Source organism: Chenopodium quinoa, unplaced genomic scaffold (genome assembly GCF_001683475.1).
Source record: "Chenopodium quinoa cultivar QQ74 unplaced genomic scaffold, ASM168347v1, whole genome shotgun sequence".
In the NCBI taxonomy this organism is placed as follows: Eukaryota; Viridiplantae; Streptophyta; class Magnoliopsida; order Caryophyllales; family Amaranthaceae; genus Chenopodium; species Chenopodium quinoa.
In genome coordinates, this window is record NW_018742204.1 from 3,356,156 (window position 1) to 3,367,415 (window position 11,260).

The following is an 11,260-nucleotide window of genomic DNA, read 5'->3' on the forward strand; positions in this document are numbered from 1 at the left end:
CAAGTTAGTTGGTCAAGTCAATAATACTCTATACGAGTCCCTAGGCAAATTTTATTTTCTAAGTCTCATCTACAGCCCACGTTCGGGGATAAGCGAACCATCTACATCCCACATTTGGGGACGAGAGAACCAACTACATCCAATGTCCGGGGACAAGCGGACCAACTACACCCCACGTCCGGGGACAAGCGGACCATCTACAGCCCACGTTCGGGGACAAGCGAACCATCTACAGCCCATGTTCGGGGACAAGCGAACCATCATCATTTAAGTGATCATCTCCCAAGCAAAGACGATTCACGGTGCAAGGTTCTCGATACACAGAGACTTGCAATCTCATCAACAGACAAGTCTTTCCTCAAGCATGGAAAGTGTCATCCAGTGAATTTCTTCAAGCATAGAAAATCACCAAATTAATCTGTCGGCTTTCCTCAAGAATGGAAAGTATTATCGGTGGGTTTCTTCAAGCATAGAAAAACCCCAAATTCATATGTCGACTTTCCTCAACCATGGAAAGTATCATCCGGTAGATTTCTTCAAGCATAGAAAGCTACCAAACTCGCCAGTCGGCTTTCCTCAGGCTTGGAAAACATTTCAACAAACGTCATCCGGTGGATTCCTTCAAGCATAAAAAAAGCTACCAAACATATTTTTCACCGATGCACTGGTGTCAAATACGCATTCTATCCCTTTACTCTTTTTATCCGTGGAACTAACATAGAAAAGCTACAGAGTGATTTAGGATCGCCGAACGTCGTAAATCATTCTTCGTCCCTATCGACTACTTTGACTTTTGTATTCGAAACTGAAGTTTCTACAAACTTAGTCTAAGTGGGGGCTTCTGTAGACACCTAAAAATGTCTCCCCAAAACCAAACCTGATGATGAACAACCTTTCACTGCCATTATTGGTCGGGTTGAGTATTTAATCTTGGAGTGCTTAAATCAATATTTTTATTTCAAAAACCAACCCAATTCCTAGCCCATTTCCCCAAACCTTCACTTATTTTCCTCTTTTTGTGCCTTTAAACCCAAAATAATTCATTTCGTGTCCTTTAAAATCATTCATTTCGTGTCCTTTTTTTAAAAAACGTTTAGTCTAGTTTATTTTGGTCCATAATATGGGTCCAATGGTTGAATACTTGGATGGGGTTTGAAAAGAGCATTCCTACGATATATTATAAGCCCAAATCCGAGTTATGACGAATAAGTTATGGCCAAAATACTAAACCGAGCCCAAATCGAACCTAAGCCCACCTACCTACGACCCAATGATCATATGGAGGGTCCGGAGGATTTAATCTCATTTATAAACAAATTAGGATTAATTGAAAGCTTCTATAAGTTTCTAAAATATCTTAATTATCTTTTTTGAAAAGATAAGATTAAAGAGTTTGAAATTCAATAAAACTTTTCTTTTTGAAAGTCCTAAGCTAATTCTATTCGAATTGAAAGACGTTCAAAGATAGATTTATAATATTGTCATGCCTCATATTTTTTTATCAAAATCTAATATAGTTGGATAGCCCTTGAAATTATCTTTCCAATGATATATTATAATATCAATTCCGAGCTATAACGGAAAAGCTATGAATAAAATATCAAACTCTATCCAAAACTGACACTGTCCCACTATTTCAGCCATATCTTTTATTATACAAAATATTTTAATCTGAATTGAATTGGGTTAGGAATAAGACTTCAATAGATTTCCAACTATATCTTATTTATCTTATTCCAATTTCTGGTCAAAAGATATGATAAAAACAAAAATGGCAAAAACTACTGTCTATCGGGGTTTATTCCGATTTAATTCGGAGCTTATCTTAATTCTTCGACCCTTCTTTTTTCATTGTAAATAGAGGTCATATCTCCCCTTTTCCAATCATCAAAAATCTTGATCACAAATTCATTCTCTTCTCCCTCTTTAGCCTAAACACTAGCCTCCCCATTCTTTCACTATTTCTTCCTTTAAGCACTCCACGGAGTCCATACATTACCCAAAGTTCTATATTTACACTAAGACGTGAAAGGTATAATTAACTAAGGGTTTGGACCAAATTAACTCTACTTTTTATTTAATTTAATTTTCATTTGATTTATATTTTTTTTTATTGAAGTTACTAACAGTTTATTCATGATTTCAGGTCAAGGAAACGCAGAAAGTGAGTAATTAATCACTTAATTACTCTTATTTTTATTCTTGTTGCTAGTATCATGATTAGGGTTATTATTTATTTTTTGATTTGATTAACGTTATTATTTTTGAATTTCTTCCAATATTAATGTTTATTCTATTTTTATTTATAATTACAATAATGCATGTTAAAGGGAATATGTAATTGAAAACCACGCCTAATAAGATAATTTGGACGACCGGTTTAGGTTCCTTTTTCATCTTGTAATTAATCGAAGTGATCACGATATTTTTTGAATTATATGTTTGCATTAATAATCAACAAATTTAGCTTAATAATAGTTTGGAGCAAATTGAATATTTTGTTTGCATGCCTTTGAGATCGCAGGACTCACTTTTCACTATAAGAATCGAGTAGAGGCCAATACGGGCGAATGTGACTCCATGACTCACTTCGTACCATCATCCCCGATCCTCCTTTCGTGGTTTTGAACCATATGAAGTTAGTAATTTCATGGATTATGAATGGGGTGGAACCTTCACGGGTCAATCGTTGTTGCCTATCGTTGTCCTTTTTATCGTTGTTGCCTTTTTATGATCCGTGAACGGTTTACAAGTTCCTTAAAAACTTGTTGGCGGCTCCCTACTTTCCTTGTCCCTAATCATATTATGTCAATTCCCACTTCCTATAAGTGTCAAGCATATTCACACATGCTTTAACTTAAGCGCACTTCGAACAACGCCTACAATGGAGATATGACAAAACATAGCCTAGCAAAGTGAAACTAACCATCATAACAAAACTAAACAAGGATTCAATAAGCACAAAACTAAACATCATTTAAAAAAAAAGGAAAAACAAATCCAACAAGCTCAACTAAAGAAATAGATGAAAACAAACATTATCAAAGCAAATAAATCAAATTAGAAGAAAGGATTAGAGAATACTAAAGAGGAACTTGATTAAAGATTGAAACTTGAAATTCTAACATTGGATTGAAATAACCTTGACCAAGTCTTGATTACAATGATGAAACTTAAAGAATAAGCTACTTTCTCTCTCTAAAAACTAGTAACTAATGATGATTGAAAATAGGATCATTACAAAATTCAATAAGAAGGCTATTTATATGCATCACCACACCGGAAATAAAAACCCAAGGTGAGCCATCTCTTCGCATGTCGCGCCCTCTCATAAATGGGTACTAAACCGCCTATCCAAGCAGGTCGCGCCTGCGGATGGAAGCTGGAGAGGCCTCTCTAATATAGGAGGGGCCGCGGCTTGGGAACAGGGAAAATTCACCCTGGAAAAGCCGCTCCCGCGGCTTTAGATGTCGTGCTCGCGGGTGGCTGAGGAGAGGCATTGATAGGTTGTCGTACACCTGTCAAAAATAAATTCCTAACAAAACTAACTAACAATGTAGTAGGATAAGTAGGGTTGAATCCACAGAGAGATGGCTATTCAATCTAACTTCTAAGGTATGGAGAAAATAAACAAGTCACGAAATTGGGATAAGAATATAGTCTAAATTAAAATAGGAATAAAACCACTAATAAAAAACCTAGGGTTATGGTTCACCATGCTTATAGTTCTAAATCTATCAAATACCAATAACAATTCAATCAATCAATTATCTAGAGCAATTGCTAAGCCTACGGTCAGGTCTTAACGCTCTCAATTCAGCACATGTAGTTCGGTCGCTAAAATAATCAGAATTGCTAATTGTAGGTAAGCCTCTAAAAGTAAGATCTTTCAATTCGAACTCTTATTAACAATAATTAATCAAACAATTAATCAGGTTGCAAGATTAACAATAAAACACTATCAATTAGAGAAATCAATAATCAAAATATTAAAATACCAATCAAGATTCATTATATAAACATGGATTCCCAACCCCTAGAAATAAACTACTCAAGCATGACATAAATAATAAACACTAGATCTAAGGAAGAAAACATAATTAAAAGCATGAAAAATAGAAATAAAATACATTAATAAATAAAATTAATAAACTCAAGAACAATCCATGGAGTTTCTCATGAGAAAAACTAGGGCTAAGAAAAAGAACATAAAAACGGCCTCCTCAAAAATATTAATCCCTTGAAGTATTTATAAACTTCCTTAATTCTAATCTAAAAATAAATAAAGGAAAGAAATAAGAAAATAAAGATTACATAAATTAAATTATTATTGTATGATAGAAGATGACGTGGCCCGAAGACTTGTGACGATGTGGAATGAAAAAGCTACTCGAGGCTTTAAGGCTGCTTGACCAGACCTGCGGGTGCAGGCTGGTGGCCGCGCCCTAACAGTAACAGCGGCTGATGCCGAGTGGTCGCGGGACAAGGGCGCAGCAACATCCCGCGGGTGGCTGACTGCATTGCTTGGATTTAAACGCCTATAAATTTTGTTATAGGAAGCTTCTTGAGGCTTGCAACCTATCATTGGAAAGCTCTTCAAGTCTAGTTTCCAGTGAAACCTGAAACGCTTAAATCCTATCTGTAGAACTCAAGATATGATCAAAATAGTGAGCAAAGTTCATTTTTGATACTTTGCAAACCTTTGTTTTTTTCTTCGTTTCTAACTCAAATTTATTTCCGTAAAGTGCATAACGACACTTGTGAATGCTATATTCATGTCTCATGCATATATTAATCAAAATCAACATCCATAAACATGGTATCTTCAATTAATAAACTTAATTCATCGGCTTCCATCTAAATATAATCCGAATCAACTCCAAACACTTCGAAAGCGTCCAAATGACTATCAAATTACCCGAAACATTGAGAAAAACAAAAACGAAGCATAATAGAGAACAAAACAAAAACTTATGCATTTGCGTCCTATAAAGCAACAAAAGACCTAAAAAGATACTATAAATTTAGCATAAATGTGACTATAAATCCTATATAAATGTGATTTATCAAATTCCCCCATGCTAAACTGTTGCTTGTCCCCAAGCAACACTAGACTCGAGACGGAGAGACAAGACAAATAAGTCTTCCAGGGAACCAAAATAGGACTGACTCCACTCTTGAGAAAACAATCAAACCAAAGTTATTAAGACCAAAATCTAGATCGGATACAAATGTAACCACTCAACATCATGATCCACAATTGAAACCAAACTTGGCCACAAACGATTTCCCAATCAAGCTAGTTTTCGCCGCACACCTTGTAGAATATAAATATTTGATGCAACAAAGGGTAACTTGGCGATAGCAAGAGATAATGTTCACTCAATCACCAAACACACATGCCGATCAAAATGACTTTATAAGCTTGTAAAGTGGCTAAGGTAAAGGGGTAGGATAAATTTTAGGAAATGTGAGCGAAAAAGCCAACTTGGGGAGCAATAACATTAATGCAACCAAATAATGGTCTAACCTTCAACTCGTTCTAGCTCCAATTGACATTACCAACTTTCTCCATTATAAAAAACCAAGATTGAAATCAACTATACATCGTCATGAATAATTTTTTTCATTCTTTTTCCTTTTTCTTTGCCTTTTTCTTTCAATTCTTTGGCTTTTTCAATGAGTACATATAAACAAGCTTTTTATTCTTTTTTTTTCCTTCTTTTTTTTTCCAAGTAACACTTCTCAACTATAGAAACAATTTTTTTTCAATATATATTCCACCTTATTTTGCATAAATTAAAGCTTGACACTCAAACAACGACACCACATCAATAAGTTCCCCAAGCTAGCTAAACTTGGGAATAGTAACCAATGGGGCTAAAGTGGATTGTAATGTAGCTACATATCAATGAATGGGCAAGACAACAACTAACATGGGTGAGCAAAGGGAACAAATGTATCTAAATATCATTTGAAGGTTACCTAATGAACAGGGCCTTTATCATATGCGTCAAGTGTGAATCATAATCAAATTACTAAAAAATCTCAAGCCAAAGTCATTCAAATAACAGACTGCATCAATCACACAAACACAGAGTAAGGTGACCCAACAAGAGAATTGGCTAGCTATACTTGAAATGCGACAACCACTCTTTCCACAAACCATTCAATTGATTCACACAATGTCAAGCAGATAGCAATGTATAGTGCAAACCGATCAAATTTTAGAATTATAACTAAGATCAAAAGAAGCTCAAGAGATTCAAATCAAATTCGCAAACTGTTCAAAGTCAAAAATATGCACTAGTACAAAAGTGACATTAGGTAACCCCAAACGGTAACACTTTCAATGTTATAAAGTTATTCGATATATAAGTAACACCCGTGTAACACTTTAGGTTTACGTAATACTTGGTTGTAACACTTTTATATTAGGTAGCACATAGTTGTAACACTTTGATTGTATATCATTGGTTAAAAAAAAAAATTTAAAAAAAACGTTCTTACTTCAATACTTCATATGACTCTCCCTCCTTTACTCTTTCCCAACTCCCTATCTTAAAAAATCAATTTATCACTCACCAAACCACCGTCAACCCCACCCCCACGCCTACGGCCACCCATTAGCCAACGAAATTCTCATCGGCCACCCCATGTCTCCACCAACTGGCCAACCAAGGCGGTTCCCCATGAGCACACGAGTCTTAGCCATGCCTTTTACTTCTGTAGTACATATTATACGTTTCGCTTTCATCTGCCTTCTTCCTTTAACATGATCTACATCTTCCCTATCAAATTAACCACTACGATCGTCCATTTGGTGGTTAAAACTACTTATGTGGTAAGATTGGTAAGATTATCTTTCTTTTTTGTTATTAATCGTTGAACATCAATTTAAAAATTTAGGGTTTATCGAAATTTGCTTGTGAGTATAATCAATTTGGGATTATTCTAAGATAGACTATTAAACTATTGGATATAATCTCTGAACTCATGACAAATTACAATGAGCGATTGTTTTTTTTTTTTTGCCAAAATAATATGTTAATATTGATTGATTGTTTCACCCACCCTTTAATTTTCTACTATACTTCCAATTTACTTTTCAAAATTCCCCGATTTCATGCTTTGACGCCCTTTAATTCAATTTAGATTTTGTTATTTGGGCGTATCGTCAATGCCCCACTCATTAATTGATGAACCAATTGCTTTATCTAATCGTATTTGGTTTATTTAATTTGATTCGTTAAGTGGGGTTTATTTGGTCTTTGAGGTACCCAATTTTATTTTAAGTTAAATTTTAGTTTAACATTGATCAGATTTTTTTTGGGTATGAAAAATTTGGATCTGGGTGAGAAGCTTATCTATATATTGACTGAATTAAGGAGTAAGGAGTTGATTGTGTGTGTAAAGCTTAGCAATTTCTCAACTGAATTGTTGGTTTGAGCACTTCACTGTACGTATCTTTTGAACTTTAAGATTAAATTTCCTGTGGCAGGATACTCAGTGTAAATGAGACATTTTGATTGCCATCTAATTTTGAATTAATTGCTTCTTATGTGATTTGGTAAGCTAAACTAGGAAGGAATATTCCAATATGAACGCAATCAAAGTTTTGAAGCTTAATCAATTGAGTGGGAGTTCAATAATGTCTAATCAGGTTATTTTTCTACCTTATTATAGTTATATATACATATGCTTTGCAACTACTTAATTTTATAGAATGCTATCAATTCATTGTTATATTTGTCAAATGTGCTTTAATATTTGTATAACCATACTTCTGTAATTTAAGAATTTATAATTGCTTGTTTAAAAGCTAATATATTAATCTATTATTGACTCTTTTGAGGAGTAAGGAGTTAATTGCGTGTGTAAAGGTTAGCAATTTCTCAAATGAATCAGTTTAAGCACTTCACGTAGCTTTTAAATTTTAAGTGTAAACTCCCTGTGACTCCAAACTTGGTGTAACAAGAAATTTCGAATGCCATATAATGTTGAATTAATTGCTTTCATGGGTTTTGCTTCAACTATATGTGTAATGCAAGTATATTTCTTGTTGGTTCATTTCGTAACTTTGGCGTTAATCTAATTTAATTAATCATTTATAGTAATATGCTTATATACGGAATATATAATTTGATTTTACTTTATTTATTCCACAATCCAATTTAGCCGCTTATGATTAATTCTACAAAATTTGATCAAGCTTATTATTATCAACTCATTAAGATATACTTCGTATGATATATTTTATCAGAGCTAGCCTACAACTTATTGAAAATCTGCCTGCTTATTTTATGAAGAAATTTAGATTCTTGTGGTTAATTAAATGAAAGTTGGTCACAACAGAATGGTTCCTCTCATATTGTCATGCCGGTATATGTTGGCTTTGCACTTAGATTGTATTCAGCTTCTCTACCTTCAGCTGATAATTACGAGTAAAAAGTTTATTCATGACCAATGTTGCACCTACCAAGATAACTTTTGGTTGGCTAAATGATATGTGTTCGAATGAAACTTTGAAAACAATTAAGTCGGTGTTGGTATTGCAGTCAATCGGTGTTGCTGTTGGTCGCTGTTATGTAAAGCGTCTTTTAGGTTTTATTTGAATTGTTTGGTTAAAATTGAATACATTGATCTCTAGTTTGGTTTCTTCTTTTTTTCGTGCTTTGAAACGAATGAAACTCATAATATTGACTTATGTTTTACTATGGTACGGAGTGAAGAATAATCTTATACTACCTTGCTATTTTATTTTTAGCTGCTAAAGACTCGAAAGCCTTACACAATAACCAAGCAACGTGAGCAATGGATAGAAGAAGAGAACAATAAGATTCTCGAGGCCTTGAAACTCTATAGCCGAGCTTAGTAGTGGATTGAAGGTTTTACTTTGCTTTAAACCTTTTCTTTTAAGTATTGTCGTTGAGTTTCTATGTCTATGAGTTTGGTCTTTCAAAAGGACATTAAACTGAATGACAAAGTGGGTGATAGTTTCACTACTTAATAGAAAATGAGAGTTATTCTATATAAAATCAAATTAAGGGAGAGGTGGGGCCATGGGGGCATAACATACTAGCTAAGTTGAATCATTTGATTGTTTGTTATCACTAAAGAGCATATCAGTCCGCTTGGCATGCTCACAAATGAAGATTTTGAGTAATATTTGAATAGAATTGTATCAGAATTCTTTTATCAATAATTCTTATGTTTTCTCACACCAAAACATGTTTGTTTACCATCATGCTAAGGTAATGTTAAGTGTTTATAAGCTGTTTTTTTTACTGATGGTTTTTCCTCTAAATTATGTGCTTCTTTTGATGATTTCTGAGTGTAACTAATCTCTCTCCAAACTCTAGTTTGCTTGTGCATAAATCTCTTTCACATTTTTAAAAATTAACATCATTATTACAGAATCATATCCTTTTAACCAACTTTGGTCCCCCCTTAGACTTTGTTTCTCTATTATTGTTGGCATTATCAAGTTGTTCTTGTATGCTTTGCTGCATGATATCACTTGGTAACTTTCAAGAATCAAGATTGTAGTTGAATAAGTCAACGCTTAAACGTACGCTAAAAGTTTACTTGTGAAGCAAATTTCAAAGATTAGTTACTTGTGAAAGCTTTTGTGGGATATTGTAATGTTATTTACAAAATCAAGCCATGTGAGATGACATACGTACATGAGGTTGAAATTAAAACTTAAAAGTTTTTAACACTTGACTGAGAAGTGATATACTATGTGTGTGTAAACTCTCCGTAAGGGCATAAAAGTAAATTTGTATGAATTAAAATTTCTTGCCTTTTCAACTTCTTGTTGAGATGGGTTTTTTTTCTGGGATGGGGTTAAACTCGATATTTTACAAAGCAATTTCCATTGTTAAACCTTGCAATGCCACAAAATGTGAATGGAAGATGCTTTGTATAATTAAGGGTTTGGTTACATCTTAACATCTCATAAAACGCAGTGTTTTTGTTCTTTATACTCTATACATTTTGAAAGATAACTGTAACATTTAATCAAGTATAATCTCATAAACAGTTAAGGAGTTTCTCAGGCAGTGAAGTAGGCACATTGTACACTTGACCTGTTTGCACAGTACACTAGTGTCCAACCTTGTACAATGGATCACCATGAATCCCAGTCCACCACCTGTTGTACTTGTATACATGCAGTAGGAACTAACCCAAGTAGCAACCCAGATTGTAGTTTATGCCTATATTCTCTTTTAAAAAGCACTAACTCTTATTATTGTTTTATTTCATTTTTGTTCTAATTTTTTTATGTATGATGATTTCACACAAGATCAAATGGATCAAGATGAAGAATTGGGATAACAAGTGATGATGCTATAAGAGGCACTTACTGTAACTGTTGCTTTGCTGCTACTACCGTTGTTTTGCTGCTGCTACTGCTGTTTTGTTGCAGCTACATACGGCTGTTTTTTACTGCTACTACTGTCTGTTGCTGACTTCTGCTACTGCTGGTTGCTGCCACTGCTAGTGCTGTTTGCTGCTGACTTCTGTTATTGCTGGTTGTTGCCACTACTAGTATTGTCTGCTGCGGTTGTTTGCTGCCACTGCTGTTTGCTGCTACATACTGCTACTGGCAGCTTCTGTTACTACTATTGTCGTTTTGCTAGCTAGGTGTTGTTATTAATGTTGTTTATGTCGTTGACTGGTTTTTGAAATTCAGAAGTTTATCTTATTTCCTCACTTTTTCTAAGTTAGAGATCGAAGTTGAATTTCTTTGTTGTATTATTATATTGTTTGGCCAAACATTAAAATTGGTGTTTATGGAATTTTTTTTGTAAAAATTATGAAATTTATCAATCCAAATTGCTAGCTATCATATATGTAATTTGTAATTCATAGTTGTTGTGACATATAATAATAATAATAATAATAATAATAATAATAATAATAATAATAATAATAATAATAATAATAATAATAATAATGATACCTATTAATTAATATGGTATCACATTAGTTTGCAAAAAGTGATACATAATGCTGAATAAAGTGTTACTATATGTCAAAATATGATAGAAAAATGTTACCTAATAATCAACAAAGTGTTATATTAGTTCGAAAAAGTGATACATGATATCGGATAAAGTGATACTATATGATAAAAAATGTTACTAAAGATAAGTAAGTGTTACATAAGATATAAAAAGTAACACTTTTAAAATGATACTAATAATAGAAAAAGTGTTACATAAGATGGTTTATAATAACACTTTTGAAAGTG

At 33.5% G+C, this 11,260-nt stretch overlaps 1 long non-coding RNA gene across 3 annotated transcripts; it reads left to right on the forward strand.

Annotated features, from left to right (window-relative positions):
• The first annotated feature begins 6,179 nt into the window (after window positions 1–6,179).
• On the forward strand, window positions 6,180–10,729 carry LOC110701727. 3 transcript variants are annotated; one of them, XR_002507398.1, is made up of 4 exons: window positions 6,180–6,844; window positions 7,576–7,663; window positions 8,768–8,888; window positions 10,310–10,729. It is a non-coding gene; the product is annotated as an uncharacterized LOC110701727 (long non-coding RNA). The 3 variants fall into 3 exon arrangements; XR_002507397.1 differs by having other exon boundaries at window positions 6,182–6,853; XR_002507383.1 differs by having other exon boundaries at window positions 6,203–7,663.
• Window positions 10,730–11,260: the final 531 nt, after the last annotated feature.